The sequence below is a fragment of the Nyctereutes procyonoides genome, unplaced genomic scaffold (genome assembly GCF_905146905.1).
Source record: "Nyctereutes procyonoides isolate TBG_1078 unplaced genomic scaffold, NYPRO_anot_genome, whole genome shotgun sequence".
In the NCBI taxonomy this organism is placed as follows: Eukaryota; Metazoa; Chordata; class Mammalia; order Carnivora; family Canidae; genus Nyctereutes; species Nyctereutes procyonoides.
This window is the reverse complement of record NW_026575043.1, coordinates 36280328-36301979: the sequence shown is the minus strand read 5'-3', so window position 1 is coordinate 36301979 and position 21652 is coordinate 36280328.

Below are 21652 nucleotides of genomic sequence, written 5' to 3'. Positions count from 1 at the left end.
ATTTTTTTATATATTTTTTGATCTAGAACTCTAAAATTAATATCTTTTTTTTGCATTTGTGGTATTCCGTTCTTTTTAAATGTTTTTTATTGGAAATCAATTTTGCAACATACAGCATAACACCCAGCACTCATCCCGCCAAGTGCCCCCCTCAGTGACCATCACCCAGTCACCGCAACGCAATGCCCACCTCCTTTTCCACTCCCCCTTGTTCGTTTCCCAGAGTTAGGTGTCTCTCGTGTTTTGTCACCCTCACTGATATTTTCACTCTTTTCCCTTTATTCCCTTTCACTAATTCTTATATTCCCCAAATGAATGAGACCATCTAATGTTTGTCCTTCGGTTGACTTATTTCACTCAGCATAATACCCTCCAGTTTCATCCACGTCAAGGCAGATGGTGGGTATTTGTCATTTCTAATGGGTGAGTAATAATTCCATTGCATACATATACTACATATTCTTTATGCATTCATCTTTCGATGGACACCGAGGCTCTTTCCAGAGTTTGGCCTCCGTGGACATAGCTGCTATAAACATCGGGGTGTAGGTGTCCCGGTGTTTCACTGCATCTGTATCTTTGGGGTAAATTCCCAGCAGTGCAATTGCTGGGTCGTAGGGCAGATCTATTTTTAACTCTTTGAGGAACCTCCACACAGTTTTCCAGAGTGGCTGCACCAGTTCCCATTCCCACCAACAGTGCAAAAGAGTTCCCCTTTCCCCACATCCTCTCCTGTTGTTTCCTGCCCTGTTAATGTTCCCCATTCTCACTGGTGTGAGGTGGTATCTCATTGTGGTTTTGATTTGTATTTCCCTGATGGCAAGTGATGCGGAGCATTTTCTCATGTGCTTGTTGGCCATGTCTATGTCTTCCTCTGTGAGATTTCTGTTCATGTCTTTTGCCCATTTCATGATTGGATTATTTGATTCTTTGTTGTTGAGCTTAATAAGTTCTTTATAGATCTTGGAAACTAGCCCTTTATCTGATATGTCATTTACAAATATCTTCTCCCATTCTGTAGCTTGTCTTTTAGGTTTTTTTTAATAATAAATTTATTTTTTATTGGTGTTCAATTACCCAACATACAGAATAACACCCAGTGCTCATCCCATCAAGTGCCCCCCTCAGAGCCCATCACCCGTTCACCCCCACCCCCCACCCTCCTCCTCGTCCACCACCCCTAGTTCGTTTCCCAGAGTTAGGAGTCTTCATGTTCTGTCTCCCTTTCTGATATTTCCTACCCATTTCTTCTCCCTTCCCTTCTATTCCCTTTCACTATTATTTATATTCCCCAAATGAATGAGAACATATAATGTTTGTTCTTCTCCGATTGACTCATTTCACTCAGCATAATACCTTCCAGTTCCATCCACGTTGAAACAAATGGTGGGTATTTGTCATTTCTAATGGCTGAGGAATATTCCATTGCATACATAAACCACATCTTCTTTATCCATTCATCTTTCGATGGACACCGAGGCTCCTTCCACAGTTTGGCTATTGTGGACATTGCTGCTATAAACATCGGGGTGCAGGTGTCCCGGTGTTTATTGCATCTGTATCTTTCGGGTAAATCCCTAACAGTGCAATTGCTGGGTCGTAGGGCAGATCTATTTTTAACTCTTTGAGGAACCTCCACACAGTTTTCCAGAGTGGCTGCACCAGTTCTGCACTGTTGGTGGGAATGGGAACTAGTTCATGTCTTTTACCCATTTCATGATTGGATTGTTTGATTCTTTGCTGTTGAGCTTAATAAGTTCTTTATAGATCTTGGAAACTAGCCCTTTATCTGATACGTCATTTGCAAATATCTTCTCACATTCTGTAGCTTGTCTTTTAGTTTTGTTGACTGTATTCTTTGCTGTGCAAAAGCTTCTTATCTTGATGAAGTCCCAATAGTTCATTTTTGCTTTCGTTTCTCTTGCCTTCGTGGATGTATCTTGCAAGAAGTTACTGTGGCCAAGTTCAAAAACGGTGTTGCCTGTGTTCTTCTCTAGGATTTTGGTGGAATCTTGTCTCACATTTAGATCTTTCATCCATTTTCAGTTTATCTTTGTGTATGGTGCAAGAGAGTGGTCTAGTTTCATTCTTCTGCATGTGGATGTCCAATTTTCCTGGCACCATTTATTGAAGAGAGTGTTTTTTTTTCCAGTGGATAGTCTTTCCTCCTTTGTCGAATATCAGTTGACCATGAAGTGCAGGGTCCACTTCTGGATTCTCTATTCTGTTCCACTGATCTTTGTGTCTGTTTTTGTGCCAGTACCACACTGTCTTGATGACCACAACTTTGTAGTACAACCGGAAATCTGGCATTGTGATGCCCTTAGCTCTGCTTTTCTTCTTTAATATTTCCCTGGCTATTCGGCGTCTTTTCTGATTCCACACAAATCTTAAAATAATTTGTTCCAACTCTCTGAAGAAAGTCCATGGTGTTTTGATAGGGATTGCATTAAATGTGTAAATTGCCCTGGTAACATTGACATTTTCACAATGTTAACTCTTCCAATCCATGAGCATGGAATATTTTTCCATCCTTTGTGTCTTCCTCAGTTTCTTTCAGAAGTGTTCACTAGTTTTTTCGGGTATAGATCCTTTATCTCTTTGGTTAGGTTTATTCCTAGGTATCTGATGCTTTGGGGTGCAGTTGTAAATGGGATTGACTCCTTGATATCTCTTTCTTCAGTCTCATTGTTAGTGTAGAGAAACGCCACTGACCTCTGGGCATTGATTTTGTATCCTGCCACACTGCCGAATTGCTGTATGAGTTCTAGCAATCTTGGGGTGGAGTCTTTTGGGTTTTCTAGGTAGAGTATCATGTCATCGGCGAAGAGGGAGAGTTTGACTTCTCCTTTGCCAATTTGAATGCCTTTTATTTCTTTTTGTTGTCTGATTGTGAGGCTATGACTTCTAGTACTATGTTGAATAGCAGTGGTGAGAGTGGACATCCCTGTTGTGTTCCTTATCTTAGGGGCAAGGCTCCCAGTGGTTCCCCACTGAGAATGATATTTGCTGTGGGCTTTAAGTAGATGGCTTTTAAGATGTTGAGGAATGTTCCCTCCATCCCTACACTCTGAAGAGTTTTGATCAGGAATGGATGCTGTATTTTGTCAAATGCTTTCTCTGCATCTATTGAGAGGATCCTATGGTTCTTGTTTTTTCTCTTGCTGATAGGATCAATCACATTGATTGTTTTAGGAGTGCTGAACCAGCCTTGCATTCCGGGGTGAAATCCCACTTGGTCATGGTGAATAATCTTCTTAATGTATCGTTGGATCCTATTGGCTAGTATTTTGTTGAGAATTTTTGCATCCGTGTTCATCAGGGATATTGGTCTATAATTTCCTTTTTGGCCAGGTGTTTGTCTGGTTTTATTTTATTTATTTTTTTAAATTAATTTTTTTAATTTATGATAGTCAGAGAGAGAGAGAGAGAGAGAGAGAGAGAGAGAGAGGCAGAGATATAGGCAGAGGGAGAAGCAGGCTCCATGCACCGGGAGCCCAACGAGGGATTCGATCCCGGGTCTCCAGGATCACGCCCTGGGCCAAACACAGGCGCCAAACCGCTGCACCACCCAGGGATCCCCTTTGTCTGGTTTTAGAATTAAGGTGATGCTGGCCTCATATAACGAGTTTGGAAGTATCCCATCTCTTTCTATCTTTTTGAACAGCTTTAGTAGAATATGTATGGTTTCTTCTTTAAACATTTGATAGAATTCCCCAGGGAAGCCATGTGGCCCTGGTCTTTGTGTCTTGGGAGGATTTTGATGACTGCTTCAATTTCCTCCCTGGTTGTCGACCTGTTCAGGTTTTCTCTTTCCTCCTGCTCCAGTTTTGGGAGTTTGTGGTTTTCCAGAAATGTGTCCATTTCTTCTACATTGCCTAATTTATTGGCAAATAGCTGCTCAGCTCATAATATGTTTTTAAAATCGTTTGTATTTCTTTGGTTTTGGTGGTGATCGCTCCTTTCTCATTCGTGATTTTATTAATTTGAGTCTTTTCTCTCTTCTTTTTAATAAGGCTGGCTAATGGTTTATCTATCTTATGAATTCTTTCAAAAAACCAACTCCTGGTTTTGTTGGTGTGTTCCACAGTTGTTCTGGTCTCTATTTCATTGAGTTCTGCTCAAATTTTTATTAAGTCTCTTCTTCAGCTGGTGGAAGGTTTCATTTGCTATTCATTCTCCAGCTGCTTTAGGTTCAAGGTTAGCTTTTGTATTTGAGTTCTTTCCAGTTTTTGGATGGATGCTTGTATTGTGATGTATTTCCCCCTCAGGACTGCTTTTCTGTATCCCAAAGATTTTGAATGGTTGTATCTTCATTCTCATTAGTTTCCATGAATCTTTTTAAATCTCTAATTTCTTGGTTGACCCTTTCATCTTTCAGCAGGATAGGACCTCCAGTTTGGATTGCATCTCACTTAATTTATTTTTAATTTTGGCCTGATTAGATTGAAATTCTATGTCATGAAGTCTCTTGAATCCTTTATGCTTTTTTCCAGAGCCACCAGTAGCTTTATAATTGTGCTTCTGAATTGGCTTTCTGACATTGAATTGAAATCCAAATTCTGTAGCTCTGTGGGAGAGAGGACTGTTTCTGATTCTTTCTTTTGTGGTGAGTTCTTCCTCTTAGTCATTTTGCTCAGTGCAGAGTGGCTAAAAACAACTTGTACAGGAAAAAAGAAAAAAGGGGGCGGGAAACAAAAAACAAGAAGGGGTATCCTCTGATTTTATATACTGTGAGTGCCTAGACTTACCCTTGAACCTTCTAGCGCTGCTTGGACAAGAACTTGCTCTTCCCCTGTCCTTCCAGCTGGTCTTCTGGGGGAGGGGCCTGCCGTGCTGATTCTCAGTTGTGTGCTCCTGTGGGACGTGCTTCGCCCCCTGGCAGGTGCAAGGCTCAGTGGGAACTGTTTATCCTGTGAGGCCTCTGCTCACTGGCGGCCCCTCTCTTTCCCAGGTACAAGGTGACACTAGGAGGAACAACAACAGAAGCAGCGGCCAGGTCAGCTCCCGCAGTCACTCAGTCTGTAGGGTCCTGGCTAGTCCAGGGGCGGTTGACAATCGGTGGTTGACAATCAGTCCTGAAAATTCCCCGGTCCCAGGTTTCTGTCATGTAAACATCCACCTAAACTCAGGGTCAGTGGTGGAGTGACTAGGAGGTAGGACCAGGAGGAGGAGGATGGAGCGAAAGCAGTATTGGAGTAGGTCCCAAAGGTGATCCTGTGCATCCGTGTTGTGAGGGGCCTCGCTTTCACTTAGAGCTGTGTACCCCACGGGTGGTGTGCTAGGAGTTTGGCGGCCGTGAGGGTCATAAGGGCTACCGTATCGGGACCGGTGCACTTAGGCTGTAAGGTTTTTGGGTGTAGTTCTTCTAGCAGGACGCTGTCCCCTGGGGCCAGGGCTTGGGGAGTATCTGGTGTGGGTTCCCCTGGAGTCGGGCTGACTGAATTGCATGGGCCCGCAGGAGGGCTCTTAGAAGAGTTAGGTAAGGTAGGTAAGATAGGAAAAGAGGAGGCGGTGATGGAAGATTTTGAGTGAGCAGGAAGGCCTGCCTATAGAGAAGCCGAAAGGGACTTAGACCCTATGGCCCTCTAGGGGAAGCTCTGAGCCTTGATAAAGCCAGCGGGAGGAGGGTGGCCAGGACAGGCGGGCTTCAAGGGCAGTTTGGTGAGACGTCCCTCGAGAAGGCCATCGACCCACTCTACCTTACCCGAAGACTGGGTTGGTATGGGATATGGGGTTTCCAGGTAATATTTAGGCTCTCGGAGACTTGCTGGGTGATGCTGGAGATGAAAGCCGGGCTGTTGTCAGATTGTAGGGTCCGCGGGAGGCCGAACCTTGGAATGATATGTTGGAGGGCTATGGTGGCCACCACCTCCGCAGTGTCCCGAGGTATGGAGAAAGTCCCTATCCACCGTGTAAAGGTGTCCACTAAGGCTAACAGGTAGGGAAAGGATTTATGGTGTGGCATGTGGGAAAAGTCAGGCTGCCAGTCCTCGCCAGGTTGGTGTGTGCAGAGCTGCTGATTGGGCCCTGGCCTGCGAATTCCCCCTGGAGCGTTGACTGTGGAGCAGGGTTTGCAAGACTTAGGCACCTCTCCGGTAACCTTTCGCAGATGTGGATAGTGGAAAAGGGGTTCTAGGAACTGGTGTAAGGCTTTGGGACCAATGTGTAGGGATGGCCCTATATCTGAAATGATCATGGGGGCTAAATGGTTTGGAAGAGTGAGTTTCTTTGGAATGAAGATCCAGCCTTTTTCCCTGGTGATTCCTCCCATCCTTTGAGCGTCTGTCTGAGTTTCCTGGTGTGTGTAAGAGGGGGACTGTGGTGTGTGGAGGAAGAGGAGGGGAGCTGGTGGGGGTCTAAGGCAGTGGGTCGGGCAGTGGAGAGTCGGCTTTGTTGTTGCCTCAGGACACCAGGTCCTTGGAGGGTTGGTCCACGACAGTGGACAATGGATACTTCAGTGAGGTTGAGGGTCTGAGGGTCTGGGCTGAGGGTCTCCAGTAGTTGTGAAATGAGGTGCCCATTGATTATGGGGGTTCCCTTGGTGGTAAGACACCCTAGCTCTTGCCAGAGGACAGAATGTGTATGTGTGATGAGGGAGGCCTATTTGGAGGCAGTGTATGTGGTGTCCTGAGGGGGAGGGCAGGCGCCTCTAGGATGGTGTCGAGGGTAAGTAAGTACGGCGTAGGCCGCGTGTCTCTCTCTGGCCGTCCGGGGCGATGAGAGAACTACCGTCCACAAAGAGGATTTGGACAGGCTTCGGGAGGGCTTGATAGGAAAGTCCTGATGTGGAGGAGTCAGCTCCTGCAGGAGTTGAGGGCAGGAATGGGAGTGTTCTGAGTGAGTCGCGGGGGGAGTACCCACCTGTAGGAGGGTAGCAGGATTTAGACGAGAGGTTGGTAGATAGATGTCCGGGATTTCAATGAAGAGGAGAAGATCAAGTTGGAGTCTAGAGGGGTCCAGATGAGAAACAGATTTCTGGCTCAGTAGATCTGTGTCCCAGGCGGTGAGAGGAGAAAACGGTGTGGGGCCTTGTAGAGTGAGTCTAAGGGCCACCTTTGTAAGGGAGGTGGCCCCAGCCAGGGCTCTGAGACATGGTTGCCAGCCCTGAGCGGCGACATCTAGCTGTTTTGAGAGGTATGCCCGTGTCCGCTACGTTGGTCCTGTTGGCTGTACCAGGAGGCGAGGGGCTGAGTGGGAACGCACATCAGTCAATAAGTAGGGAGGTTTTGGGGGTTCTTGAAGAGCTGAAACGGGTCCCAAAGTAAGGTAGTCTCCTAGTTTGGAAAAAAGGTGTTTGACAGGGGAGGAGTCTGTCCGTGGTCCCTGTGGGGTTTGTTTGGCTGCCCTGTGGATGGGTCGTGCCAGGAGAGTGAAGTTAGGAATCCAGTACCAAAGGAAACCCACAAGACCCAAGAAAGAATGTTGTCAGCGTTTTGGGGGTGGGAGGGGAGGCAGAGATCCTGGAGTAGGTGGAGGTGGTCTCCAGTAAATGTTTTAGAGGTTGGGGTTAATGATGTACCCAGTAGGTAACCGTGGGGGTGCAAAGTTGCGCTTTGGAGGGAGTGACCTGGTCCCCATTAGAGCCAAGGAAGCTGAGGAGGAGAGCCTTGTCTTCCTGTGAGGAAGGTCGGGAGGAGCTACAAAGGAGAAGGTCATCGGCTTCTTGGAGGAGTGTGCTACGTGTGAAAGAGCATTGTTGGAGATGTCTACAAAGGGCCTGGCCAAAGAGATGGGGACTATCCTTGAGTCCCTGAGGCAGGACCGTCCAGGCCAGTTGTCCTGAGGTATGTGTGTCGGGGTCTTCCCATGGGAAGGCCAAGAGAACATATGAATGTGGGTGTGGAGGAGCAGTGAATCAAGAAGGCATCTTTGAGGCCTAAGCGTGAGAAGTGAGTAGTGGTGGAGGGAACATTAGAAAGTGGGGCATATGGGTTGGGCACCAGCGGGTGGAGAGGGCTAACAGCCTCGTGGATGAGTCTTCAACCTTGTACTAGGCGATAGGCTCCAGAAGGTTTCCTGACAGGGAGAATGGGGGTGATGCTCGGGGAGCTGTTGGGGATAAGGAGGCTGTGCTGGCAAAGTCGGTCTGTACTAGGTTTAAGTCCCCATCGGTGAGTTTCTGAAATGGAGAATGGGGGCTGAGAAGGAGGGGAAGGGGTTGATCTTTTAAGTGGATTTTGACTGGGGGGTGGTGAGTGGCCACCATTGGTTTAGAGGTGTCCCAGACTTGGGGGTTAATGGGTAGAGGGAGACGGTGGGCATGGAGTGGAGGGATCAGGAGAAATGAAGGGTAAGACGAGGTGAGCAGAGGCAGTGGGTGAGGGAGAAAGACGAACAATGGCCTTGAGTTTGTGTAGGATATCCCGGCTGAGGAGAGGAGCCGGGCAGGAAGGAGTTCTAAGGAAGGAGGGTGAGAAGAGTGGAGCCCGTCCAGGCTGCAAGAGAGGAGTGGGGTAGTCCGTGGAGTAGAGGAGGTGCCATCAGTTCCCACCACCGCCACTGGAGAGGGGAACCCGGCACCCGAGTGGAAGGCAGAATGGAGCCAGTCGCCCTGTGTCCAGCAGGAACGAGATGGACTTCCCCGCTCCCGGGAGCAGGACCCCACGTTGTGCCCCAGGTTGCAAATCCGAGAAAGCACCCAGGAACTGACACCGATGCAAACACACGAGGGTTTATTTACAAGCTCGAGCTTGGGTCCAAGTATACCCGACACAGTGGAGCAGGGACTTGGACCCCGAGGCTCAGAGGTGTAGCAACTTTACGGGGGCCAGTGGCCAATGGGATTGTAACACACATAGAAGGTTGCACAGTCATGTGGGTCCGCACGCAGGGGACCATTGAATCCCAATTTACCCTATGGTGACCCTTTGAACTGGCCTATCACTCTGGTCAGAATTGGCGTTAAGTTTTGTGGGGCACAAGGCGGGGTTACATTTTGATGATCTGATTTCGGGTAAGGGTGTGCTCAGTGGCTTGACTAGGGTGGGGCAGCACCTTAAGCAATAAGCAGATCCTGTGGAGGTCATAGCAGGAGGTGGCGAGTGCAGCAGAAAATGGAGTTAGTCCTGCTCCGCTTGTCCAGGGGTAGGGGATTTTTGTTAAATTCCCTGGGTCCCACACCCTGGGTTTGGCCTCACTTAGGGGGTGTCCGAGTCTGTGCCCAGTGAGTCATGTTCCAGTCCGAGTAGTCGGAAGGTTGGACTTTGGGGCTCAGGGTTGCCTCCGAGTGGAGGCGCCGAGGATGCCGCGAGACTGGGGCAGGTGGATATCCAGTGGCCCGTCACTCGACATCGAAGGCCTGGCCACGTCGGCTCCGTGATACTGGGACATTGCCGGGCTCACTGTCCCTCGGTGCCACGTCTGATGCAAGCCCCAGGCGGGGTGTGGTGGGGTGCCCCTCTCTGTGCCTCCCGGAGCCCACCGGCCGCAAGGCTGCCAGCAAGGCTGGGGTGTGGAGTTGCACCTGCAGCTGCAGTCTGGCCTGCCCCTGCGCTTCAACCACTCTTCGTCTTGGGTGTTAAAGACGTTCAATGCCATGGTCAGCAGGTCGGGAATGGGAGTTTGGGGACCCTCCTCGGCCTTCTTGAATTTTTTTTCTGGCTATCGGGGAGGACTGAGAGAGAAAATGGGTCACCACGACAGTAGCCCTTGCCGGGACCGGGGAGGCAGGGTCCAGGCGAGGGTACTGGGTTACAGCCTCAGTGAGCCTCTGAAGGAAAAGAGCAGGCTTTTCATCTGCATTCTGAGCGACTTGCCGGACCTTAGCGTAGTTGACAGACAGCCCTGTTAGAGACCGCCCGCGTGCCAGCGGGGAGACAGTGGACGTGGGGTGGCGGCGGCGGCCCTCCTGGCCCGTCTGCTAACGGCGTGCGGGATCCTTGGCGGGAACCGCCCGAGCACCGATCAGCACAGCCCCGTCGGTGAAACGGACCCAGCCGGTGTGTTGTCAGGCGGCAGCCTGTATTTGCTCCCTGTCCTCCGGTGGAAGGGGGGTGGTCTACACGACATGCAAATCCTGCCAAGTCAAGCAAGCCCTCTGCCTGGGCCAAATACTGAATTCTTGGCTACAGTCCCGGGTTAGCAGAGTAAGAGCCCAGCTCCCTTTTCCATCTGGGAAAGGTCCTGGAGGGAGAAAGGAGCATGGACCCGAACAATCCCTTCAGCTCCCACCACCTGTTGCAGGGGGCAGGCCAGGTCAGGGGAGGTGAGACCTTGTGGGATCTTGTGCACCTAGATCGGAGGGGAGGTGGGGGGGGTGAAGGTTGGGGGTCAGAAACGGGTAAAGAGGTGTGTGGTTGGGAGGCAGGAGGAGAAGGAGGAGGGGGGAGGGGGCAGGGCTGGCGTTCCCCTAGTAGGTGTTCGGGCCAAGGTGTCAGGGTACCCTGAAACAGGGAAGGGGGGAAGGATTCGGGGGCTTTTGGAGCTGAGGGAATAGGTGGAGGGGGTGGAGGGAGCGGCACCCGCGCCTAAAGGACCTGGGTGGTGGAAGATTGGAAGCAGAGGGAGGGGCGAGAGTGGAGGTCCCAGAGAGCCTGCACGTCTGGGACCTCGGTCCACTTGCCCTGAGGTCTAGAGATTGTCCTGGTCCGTGAGAATTTGGTAGTCACAAGTACCCTCATGGACACTGATTGTCCCGGTAATATTGGGGCCATTCTGGAACAAAGTGCTTGAGAACGGCGTGTGGGTCAGCTGGCTGGACGTGGGTGTAGTGGACCCAGGGAGTAATCCCGTCGACCTTGAGGGTGGTGGGAGTGGTCAGGATCACGATGTAAGGTCCCTTCCAGTGAGGTTGAAGTGTCTGGTGTTGGTATCTCCACAAGTACACCCAGTCACCTGGCCAATATCGATGGGGGTCCGGGGGTGGCCCAGTCTCCTAGAGGCTCTCAGCTTAGGCCACATCTGCTCATGGGTTCGTTGTAACATTTGGAGGGAGAAAAGAAGTTGGTGATCATCCAATTCAGCAAGCACCTCAGGTTTTAAATTGGGAATAATAGGTGGAGGAAGACCGAACATGATCTCGTAGGGAGTCCGTCCCACTTTATATGAGGAATTCCTCACCCTATATAGGGCGAAGGGGTTCCCGCCAGTCTCCAGGGCTAATTTAGTTAAGGTCTCCTTTTCTTTTCTTTCTTTGTTTTTTAATTTTTATTTATTTATGGTAGTCACACACAGAGAGAGAGAGAGAGAGAGAGAGAGAGAGGCAGAGACACAGGCAGAGGGAGAAGCAGTCTCCATGCACCGGGAGCCCGACGTGGGATTCGATCCCGGGTCTCCAGGATCGCGCCCTGGGCCAAAGGCAGGCGCTAAACCGCTGCGCCACCCAGGGATCCCTAGTTAAGGTCTCCTTAAATGTTCTGTTCCTCCTCTCTACCTGTCCTGAGCTTTGTGGCCTATATGCACAATGTAATTTCCAATCTGCCCCAAGTATTTGTGCCACTCCCTGTGTTACCTTAGAGACGAATCCTGGGCCATTGTCTGATCCAATTCTAACAGGAAAACCATACCTTGGTAAGATGTCTATAGCAGTTTCTTGGTCAAGGTCTGTGCTGTTTCATGTTTGTTGGGAAATGCCTCTGTCCACCCTGAAAAAGTATCCACAAACACTAGTAAATACTTGTACCCGTATTTTCCAGGTTTTACCTCAGTGAAGTCCACTTCCCAGTAGGCTCCTGGGCGGTCCCCTCAGAGTCAGGTACCTGGGTGAGATCCATGGGCGGTGGCATTAGTTAACTGATATGCGTGGCACTTGCCAATATCTGCTTGATCTTTGCTCGAGAGCCTTTAATAGTGATCTTTGCATGCCGTATGAGGTCTTCCATTTTCCTTGTTCCCATATAAGTACTCCGATGCATTTTTTTAAATTTTTATTTATTTATGATAGTCACACACAGAGAGAGAGAGAGAGAGGCAGAGACACAGGCAGAGGGAGAAGCAGGCTCCATGCACCAGGAACCCGACGTGGGATTCGATCCCGGGTCTCCAGGATCGCGCCCTGGGCCAAAGGCAGGCGCCAAACCACTGCGCCACCCAGGGATCCCTCCAATGCATTTTGGATAGGCCTTGCCGTCCTAGTTCCTCTGGCAGGATGAGGCTGGAGTCTGCGGCCCTCCACCAGCCACGCAAGCATTGAGTCGTAGGCAAGTGTTTGATCCAGTGCAAGTCAGTGTCAGTATAGTTGGGAGTGTCAGGCAGGGTTGGAGCCCCCAGATCAGGTAGTGTGGTTGTTAAAACCTGGGTCATCATAAGGGTCACGTCCTTAGCTTTGGAGTCGGCTATTCGGTTTCCCCTGGCTACTGGTAGGACTGCTCTCTGGCGTTCCAGACAATGAATGATAGCTAGGGCCTGGGACAGCCAGAGGGCCCTTAGGAGTTCAAGGATCTCTGTTTTATTATTATTTTTATTTTTTTAAAGATTTATTTATTTATTTATTCGTGATAGAGAGAGAGAGAGATGCAGAGACACAGGAGGAGGGAGAAGCAGGCTCCATGCCGGGAGCCCGATGTGGGACTTGATCCCGGGACTCCAGGATGGCGCCCTGGGCCAAAGGCAGGCGCTAAACCGCTGAGCCACCCAGGGATCCCTGTTTTATGTTTAATAGTTTTTCCCTCTGCTGTGAGAAGCCCTCTCTCCCTGTGAAGGGCTCCGTGGATATAGCAGTGGCAAAGGCATACCTGCTGTCAGTATAAATGTTTATTCGTTTACCTTTCCCCATGGTTAGCACCTTGGCCAGTGCGATCAGTTCTGCCCGTTGAGCCGATATTCCGGCTGCCAATGGGTCTGCCCAGATGGTCTCCGTTTCCGTGGTTTTGGCTGCCCCCGTGTATCTGATTCCTTCTCGGACAAAACTGCTGCCGTCCTTGTACCAGGTGGTGTTCGCGTTTGGCAGTGGCTGGTCCTGGAGATCAGCTCTGATTCCATGCACCTGTGCCACAATTTCTTGACACATGTAGAGGGGGGTCCCAGTCTGGGTTAGGGAGTAGCGTTGCCGGATTCAGGGTTGTTAGTACCTTAAATAAAATTCTGGTGGGGTTTAGCAGTAGGCTCTGATAATGCGTCAGATGGGCATTGCTGATCCAGCGGTCTGGGGGCTGTTTAAGTACCCCTTCAATAGCATGTGGGGTGGTAACATGCAGTTCTTGCCCCATGGCCAGTTTGTCTGCGTCCTTGACCATAGTGGCCACCGCGGCAATAATTTTTAAGCATGGAGGCCATCCAGTGTCTACCGTAGCCAACTTTATGGAGAGATAGGCTATGGCTCTCTTCCAGGGACCTAGGTACTGGACGAGGACCCCTTTTGCCATCCCGTCTTTCTCGTCCACATACAGGTAGAAGGGCTTGGTTAGGTCGGGCAACCCAAGAGCTGGGGCAGACAGCAAGGCCTGTTTAAGATCATTAAGGGCTTTGTTCATGGCCTCAATGCATTCAAAATTCTGCTGGTGCCTGGTGGCCTCATAGAGGGGTCTAGCCATCTCGGCAAAACCTGGAATTGATAATCGACAGAACCCTGCTGATCCCAAGAATTCATGTACCTGGTGTACGGTTTGCGGCTGTGGGATCCTCAGGACGGTTTCCTTCCATGCGTCCGTCAACCATCTCTGTCCATCCTTTAATGTGTACCCTAGGTAGCTCACCTCTGCTCTGCAGATCTGGGCTTTTTGAGCTAAGGCTGGGTATCCTAGAGCCGCTATTGTCTGGAGCAAGTCCCTGGTGCCTCACAGGCATGTGTCCTGGTCTTCCTCTGCCAACAGGGTATCATGTACATATTGCAATAAAGTAAAATGAGGGTGCTCGGAGTGGAAATCACCCAAGTCTTCGTGTAAGTCCTCATCGAAGATGGTCAGTGAATTTTTGAATCCTTGTGGCAGTCGAGTCCAGGTGAGCTGGCCATTGATGCCTTTCTCGGGGTCTGTCCATTCAAAGGTGAAAAGGTCTTGGCTCTTGGCTGCTAAAGGCAGGCTGAAAAAGGCATCTTTTAAATCTAATACCGTACAGCAAATTTTGTGTGGAGGCAGGGTGGAGAGGAGGGTGTATGGGTTTGGGACCATAGGGTGCATATCCTCCACTCACCGGCTGACTTCCCTTAAGTCCTGGACTGGCCTGTAATCATCAGAGTGCGGTTTCCGCACCGGCAGCAAGAGAGTGGGTGTTCCATGCCAACTGGCAAGGCCTCAATATGCCCGAGTCCAGTGGTCGCCGTATGTGGGGTGTGATTCCCGTATGCACTATGAGAGGCATTGGGTATTGGCAGACCCTGACAGGGTCTGTCCCTGGCTTTCGTTCTATCTAAATGGCCGGTGAGTGCCGGCCAGCCCAATTCCCCCAGTTTCTACCCATGGTTGGGGAAATTCCTGCAACCAGCAGTCAATGTCAGTCATTGGGGCTGAGGGCATTTGGTGGAGATGATATTCATCTTCTAAACTCAGGACAAGCCTCTGAATCGGGTGCCCCTCCTTGTTTAGGATTTTTGCCCCTTCGGGACAGAAGCGAATTTGTGCCCCCGTCTTGGTGAGCAAGTCCCAACCTAACGATGGGTAGGGACACTCAGGGATGACCATGAAGGAGTGGGACACCTGGCCCATGCCTAGATCCACAGTTGTCCGGGTAGTCCATGAGTACTGTTTGGTGCCCGTGGCCTCTTGCACCCATGAAGTCTTGCTAGCCAATTTACCTTGGGGTTGTAATAAAACCGAATGTTGTGCCCCAGTGTCCACTAGAAATTCAGCGGGTTGCCCCTCCACTCTGAGAGCTACCCTGGGCTCAGGGAGGGGTGCCGAACCCCGACTACCCTAGTCGTCCATGTCCTCTATCTCCAAGTTTTTGGTAGGGGCCTTGGGTCTTTTGTTAGGGCAGTCTTTCACCCAGTGGCCCTCTTCCTTGTAATAAGCACATTGGCTTTTGTTCAGTTTAGGGCACTCCGGACGGGAACCAGGGCCATCCTCCTTACCTGTCCCTGAAGCCAGTTTCTTGAGGTGTCTCCAACTTTCCCGTGGGTCGTCCATGGTTGTGGCCAGGAGGATCTTGGCTAGGTTTCAGGTCTGCCGGTCACTTAGTTTGCTGCTCTTCCAGACTTTATTATTATAGACTTTTTCTGCTACTATTACTAAGTCCTGCAAGCTCTTCTCCCCTGGTCTCTCTACTCTTTGCAATTTCTTTTTAATGTCCGAAGCGGCCTGGTTAACAAAGGCCATGATAATTGCGGCCTTCGTTTCTGGGGCTTCTGGGTTCATAGGGGTGTACTGCCTAAAAGCCTCTATGATCCTTTCTAAGAAGGCTGCTGGACTCTCATCCTTACCTTGTCTTACTTACATCATATACCTTGGCCAGATTTGTAGGCTTGCCGGGAGGACAGCCTTTCTTTCTGTAACATACAAGTTAAACTCTTTTCCTACAGGAAGTTAGAGCTGGAGTTTTTAATGAAGCTTGTTTAAGTTTGTAAAAGGCCTGGATGCCTGGGTGGCTAAGCTGTTGAGCATCTGTCTGCCTTTGGCTCAGGGTGTGATCCCAGGGTTCCGGAATAGAGTCCCGAATCCAGCTTCCTGAATGGAGCCTGCTTCTCCCTCTGCCTAGGTCTCCCCCTCTGTGTGTGTGTGTGTGTCTCATGAACAAAGAAATTTAAAAATCTTAAGAAAAAAAAAAAGAATCGGCATTATATCTCTGCAATCTAATTCAAGCATTTGGCTTGTATTTTGACAGACTTCAGTATAGTGGTCAGGATTATCTACAAATTTGCCCAAGTCACTCTTGATCTGTTTATAAAGTCTTGGAGAGAGAATGGCACATGTACCTTACTTGGGCCGAATCTGCTACGCGTGTCAGTTCATCAGTACAGCTAGTGCACCTTCCTCTCATTGGGAGGTTTCTCAGTTTGAGGCAAGCCTGGTTAAGGCCGGCAGGAAGGTTTAACAGGTGCCTCTTCATGGGAGGGAGCCTCAGGGGGCAGGTTATCAGCATTTGCCCCTTGTGATCTTTTGCTTTGCCTAGGGAGGTGTTTTCTTTGCAAGATTTACAGAAGTCGGCCTGCTCTTGTAAGGCACAGAAGGGACTTTGGACCATTTACCTCCCCTTTTACAGTATGAATCTAATTGCAAGATAGTTTTGTTTCAATACTTCCCTTAGGGGGGACCAGGTCTCTCCATCCTCCAGATGATCCTGAAGCCAGGCTTGGGAACAGAAAAACATCATACACTTCATTTTCAGTGTCAGTGGGTCATTTTCCCCAACTTTTCAGAATGCAGTGCACAGGCATCTCTGCAAAGGCTGATTGGTTCCCACCTCAAAATTCTCGTAGGAATCTCCTGCCCTATACCTGTTCTAGTGAAGTGACCACTGGTGGCATCCCTACAAGTCAGCTCTCACCTAAACCAAGGTGTCCCTTGCTGCCTATCCAAGGTGATAGAGTGGCCTGACATCTTGGGATAAGTAGGGATGAGGCCAGCGGGAGTAGCCACTCTCACCCGTCTGCCACCTAAATGGTCCTGCTTCCTCTGGATCTTGTGAAAAAACCGAGTCCTAATCCAGAGTTTAGCGAAGCTTAATAATTTAAACGGTGATATTCCTTTTAGAAGGCTGAGGAAGTAAGTGGAACACCTAGGGTCTCTCAGCGGGAGGCCTGTGCTGCTTGTGGCTGAGGCTTCCCAGACTGTCACCCCCAGGGCCAGTCTCCTTTTTTTTTTTTTTTAAAGATTTAATTTATTTATTCATAAGACACACATACAGAGAGAGAGAGAGAGAGAGAGAGAGAGAGAGAGAGCCGCAGAGACACAGGCAGAGGGAGAAGCAGGCTCTTTACAGGGAGCCCAACCTGGGACTCAATCCCAGGTCTCCTGGATCAGGCCTGGGCTGAAGGCGGGGCTAAACAGCAGAGCCCCTGGGGCTGCCCAGGTCTCCATCCTTTTACCTGTGTTGGAGACCCCAAGGCCACCAGTGGTGACCAAAGGGCAGGTTCAGAGTGCTGGATTGCCAGTCCTTATGTGCACTCTCCAGATGAATCTTAGGCTAGCAGGGAATCCTGTTTGTTTGTTTGTTTTTTGTATATTTTTATAATTGTAGTTTGATATGCCAACATGTAGCATAACACCCAGTGCTCCTCCTATCAAGTGCCCCCCTCAGCGCTCATCACCCAGTCACCCTGTTCCCCCACCCACCTCCCCTTCCACTACCGCTTGTTCATTTCCCAGAGTTAAGAGTTTCTCATGTGCTGGCAACTTCTCTGATATTTCCCACTCGTTTTCTCTTCCTTCCCCCTATAATCGCTTTCACTATTTTTTATAGTCCCCAAATGAATGAGACCATATAATGATTGTCTTTCTCCGATGGACTTCACTCAGCATAATTAATACTCTCCAGTTCTATCCACATCGAAGCCAATGGTGGATATTCATCGTTTCTAATGGCTGAGTAATATTGCATTGTATGTATAGACCACATCTTCTTTATCCATCCATCTTTCGATGGACACCCAGGTGCAGGTGTCCCGCCGTTTCCCTGCATCTGTATCATTGGGGTAAATCCCCAGCACTGCAATTGCTGGGTCGTAGGGCCGATCTATTTTTAACTCTTTGAGGAACCTCCACACAGTTTTCCGGAGTGGCTGTACCAGTTCACATTCCCACCAACAGGGCAAGAGGGTCCCACTTTCTCCACGTCCTCTCCCACATTTGATGTTTCCTGTCCTGTTAATTGTCACCATTCTCACTGGTGTGAGGTGGTATTTCATTGTGTGTGTGTGTGTGTGTGTGTTTTAAGATTTTATTCATTTATTCATGACAGAGAGAGAGAGGGTATCACACAGGCAGAGGGAGAAGCAGGCTCTATGCCAGAACCCGACATTGGGACTCCATCCTGGGTCTCCAGGATCACACCCTGGGCAGAGGTGGCGCTAAACCGCTGAGGCACTGGGGCTGTCCTCATTGTGGTTTTGGGGTTTTTTTGTTTTTTTGTTTTGTTTTGTTTTGTTTTTTTCATTGTGGTTTTGATTTGTATTTCCCTGATGGCCAGTGATGTGGAGCATTTTCTCATGTGCTGTTAGCCATGCCTGTGTCTTCCTCTGTTAGATTTCTGTTCATGTCTTTTGCCCATTTCATGATTGGATTGTTTTTTTCTTTGGTGTTGAGTTTAAGAAGTTCTTTATAGATTTTGGATACTAGCCCTTTATCTGATACGTCATTTGCAAATATCTTCTCCCACTCCGCAGGTTGTCTTTTAGTTCTGTTGTTTCTTTTGCTGTGCAGAAGGTTTTTATCTTGATGAAGTCCCAATAGTTCATTTTGCCTTTTGTTTCCCTTGCCTTCATAGATGTATCTTACAAGAAGTTGCCGTGGCCAAGTTCAAAAAAGGTGTTGTGTTGCCTGTGTTCTCCTCTAGGATTTTGATAGAATCTTGTCTCACATTTAGATCTTTCATCCATTTTGAGTTCATCTTTGTGTGTGGTGTAAGAGAATGGTCTAATTTCATTCTTCTGCACGTGGCTGTCCAATTTTCCCAGCACCGTTGGTTGAATAGACTGTCCTTTTTCCAGTGGATTGTCTTTCCTGCTTTGTTGAATATTAGTTGACCCTAGAGTTGAGGGACCATTTCTGGATCCTCTATTCTGTTCCATTGATCTATGTGTCGTCTTTGTGCTGGTACCACATGTCTTGATGATCACAGCTTGGTAGTACAACCTGCAATCTGGCATTGTGATGCCCCCAGCTCTGGTTTTCTTTTTCAATATTCCCCTAGTTATTTGGGGTCTTTTCTGATTCCACACAAATGTTAAGATGATTTGTGCCAACTCTCTCAAGAAAGTCCATGATATTTTGATAGGGATTTCATTAAATGTGCCAATTGCCCTGGGTAGCATTGACATTTTCACAATATTAATTCTTCCAATCCATGAGCATGGAATCCTATAAATGACCTTATGTTCCTGGGCTCTCCTACAGGAGACCTCATCCTTTGGTCACATAAATTCACTTGCATCCCTTGCCCCATGGTGCCTGATGAGTCAGGCCGATCATGATTGTTGTGCCCAAGATTGCGAATCCGAGAAACCACCAAGGAGCCAACACCCATGCAAGTACACGAGGGTTTATTTACAAGTTCGAGCGTGGGTCCAAGTATACTCCACACAGCAGAGCAGGGGCTTGGACCCCGAAGTGGGTTACAGCTGGGTTTTTCATGCGCTGGTCTAGGGGATTTTCAGAAGGGGTGGAGGAATGTTTTTTTCCCATTCCAATATGGGGGGATAGGGTGGGGGAGTTTTTTAAGATCTGATAAGGGATTCTCTGAGCTCTGTAGTCTTTCTGATATGGGATTCCCTGCTCAGAGCATTCTGAGCTTTGTTGTTTTTCTGATATGGGACTTCCTGCCAAGGGCATTCTGAGCTTTGTTCTCATTCTAATATGGGGCTTAACTGAAGGAAGGTAAAGTTCAGCTCTTCTTCACAGGGCCTGAGATGGCTATATTTGTGCTAATGCTGAACTTGAGGTGGAATGGCCTTAATTTTCCCGGCCTCCATAATGATCAGTTGCAGTTGAGTTTCCTGCCTCACCCTTGCTTCTTTCTGTTCCAGTACCTGGGGCCCCGTTTGCAAGCATGACCCCACAATAAGCGAAGGCCCTCAGGCGGGGGGGAAAGCCAATGCAAGAAAGCCAGAAAACAGAAAGTGGAGCTGGTTAGGCTTAGGCCAACATTCCCTTCCTTTAGGGAAGGGGGATTGACCAAACCTTTCTTCAGAAGCCTGTCAACCTGAGTCTTTAAGACCAGCAGCCTCGCTATCTGCCTTTAACTGGCTGACAAGTACCTGGTTTTGCTTTTTGTTACAAGAAGAGGTTACCAAAGGGAGAGATGTCACCCAGGAAAGAAAGGATAGAATCCACATTTACTCACCCTTTAAGGGGAGTGGCCCCAGGTTTGGGCACCAAAATGATACAGGAGTGCTTGGTTCTTGTCTCAAGGAGTCAAGGAATGAATCTAGAACAGACGACACGAGTGAGCAAAGTGATAGAAGTTTATTAAGCAGACATGGAGAGAAAGTTCTCAGAATTTAGACAGCCCCCCGTGACAGGGGTGCCACTGAGGGCTTTTTATGGTTTTTTATAGGAAACTGCTCAGGGAACTTGGTAAATCTGTTGTCAGTATCTGGATGGATATTTAGAACAAAAGTGGTGGATTTGTAACTATCGTAATAACAAGATGTTCTTATAAATATCATGAACCCAAACAAGGTGCTCCTTTGTCTCTGGTTGATACCTCCTCCATAATATTTCTCTACATCTGGGATATCTGTGAGCCTGGTCAGGTAGCCCATGAGCTTGTGATTCTTGTGCTGTCTTGGATTGAGCAGGGACTATATTGAAAACATCTTAATGACCTATTTCTTTTTAGTCTGGTGAGTTTCTGTGATTACTTAGTAGTCATTCAAGGGGGGATAGTCCCTAGCATTTCGGAGTTAGGGAGCCACGTTTATTTCTTCTGTTTTTGCTGTCTTATGTCTGTTTTCTTGGGATGGGTAGGAGCCTGACTCTGGGGCCTTTCCTTGATCTCTCCCTGCTTAGGCCCCCATCTGCCACTAATTTGTTCCTATATCAATTCCATGGAGGTCAATTTGCAAATAACAGCATCAATAAAATTGAGTAAAATTTGTAAATAGGGAATATGTTGTCTTTGAGAACCCAAAAAGAGGAAAAGATTTTCGACTTCTGTGCTGAGAAGGTTAACAACTGTTTCTTGAGAGTGTCAGGGACAGTTTACCAAATAATTTCCAGGATTTTTAACGGATGTGCTGGGACATTGCATTGTGTATGGAACATTGGCGACCCATGCTCCTTTTGTGAGCTCTAGGATTCATATCTTCATAATGAGCATGTCAGATGACTCTCCTTGGAGGAGGTATGTCATCAATATAATGTCATACCTGTGCGTCTCAAGAAAGTTGGGTCCAGTTAAGGGCTTGCCCTCAAAGATTATATGTGATGGATCCCAAAGCTGTTGAGGTACCCATGAGGTACCCCCATGGTAAAGGTGTATTGTGTCCCTTGGGAGGTGAAGACAAACTATGGCTGAGAGGCATTGAAATAGACAACGAACAGAACATATTAGCCAAATCTGTAATCACAGAATATTTCTTTGTTACTGTTGGGATGGACTTGGAAATTTCAATAATGTTTGGTACTGGGGCCTTAGGGAATGGGACCTCAGAATTAAGGTTGCAGTAGTCCACCATGAGGTACCTGCCTTCTTTCCAAGTTTATTAACAGGCAAAGTTTAATAGGCAAATTTAGATTTTTAAATGGAGCAGTAGAAGGGATAATCACTTCTTCAATCATTAGGTTTTCCCAAAGTTTCAATCGTTGAAGGAAGGCGTAATATAAGCCTTGAACCTACAACCCTGAGAACAAGACCTGAGCTGAGATCAACAGTTGGACACTTAACTGACTGAGCCACCCAGGTGCCCAAAGGAAGTCCTATTTTATTTTTAATTTTTATTTTACACTGGGCTTTATTAACTGTTTTAATAGATGAGGGACATCCATGGGGATTCACTTTTGTCAAGCCAATTTGTTACTACCAAGGTGTTTTTTTGTTATTATTTTCAAGGTAAGCTCGATGCCCAGCATCAGGCCCGAACTCACGACCCTGAGATCAAGAGTCACATGCTCTACTAAGT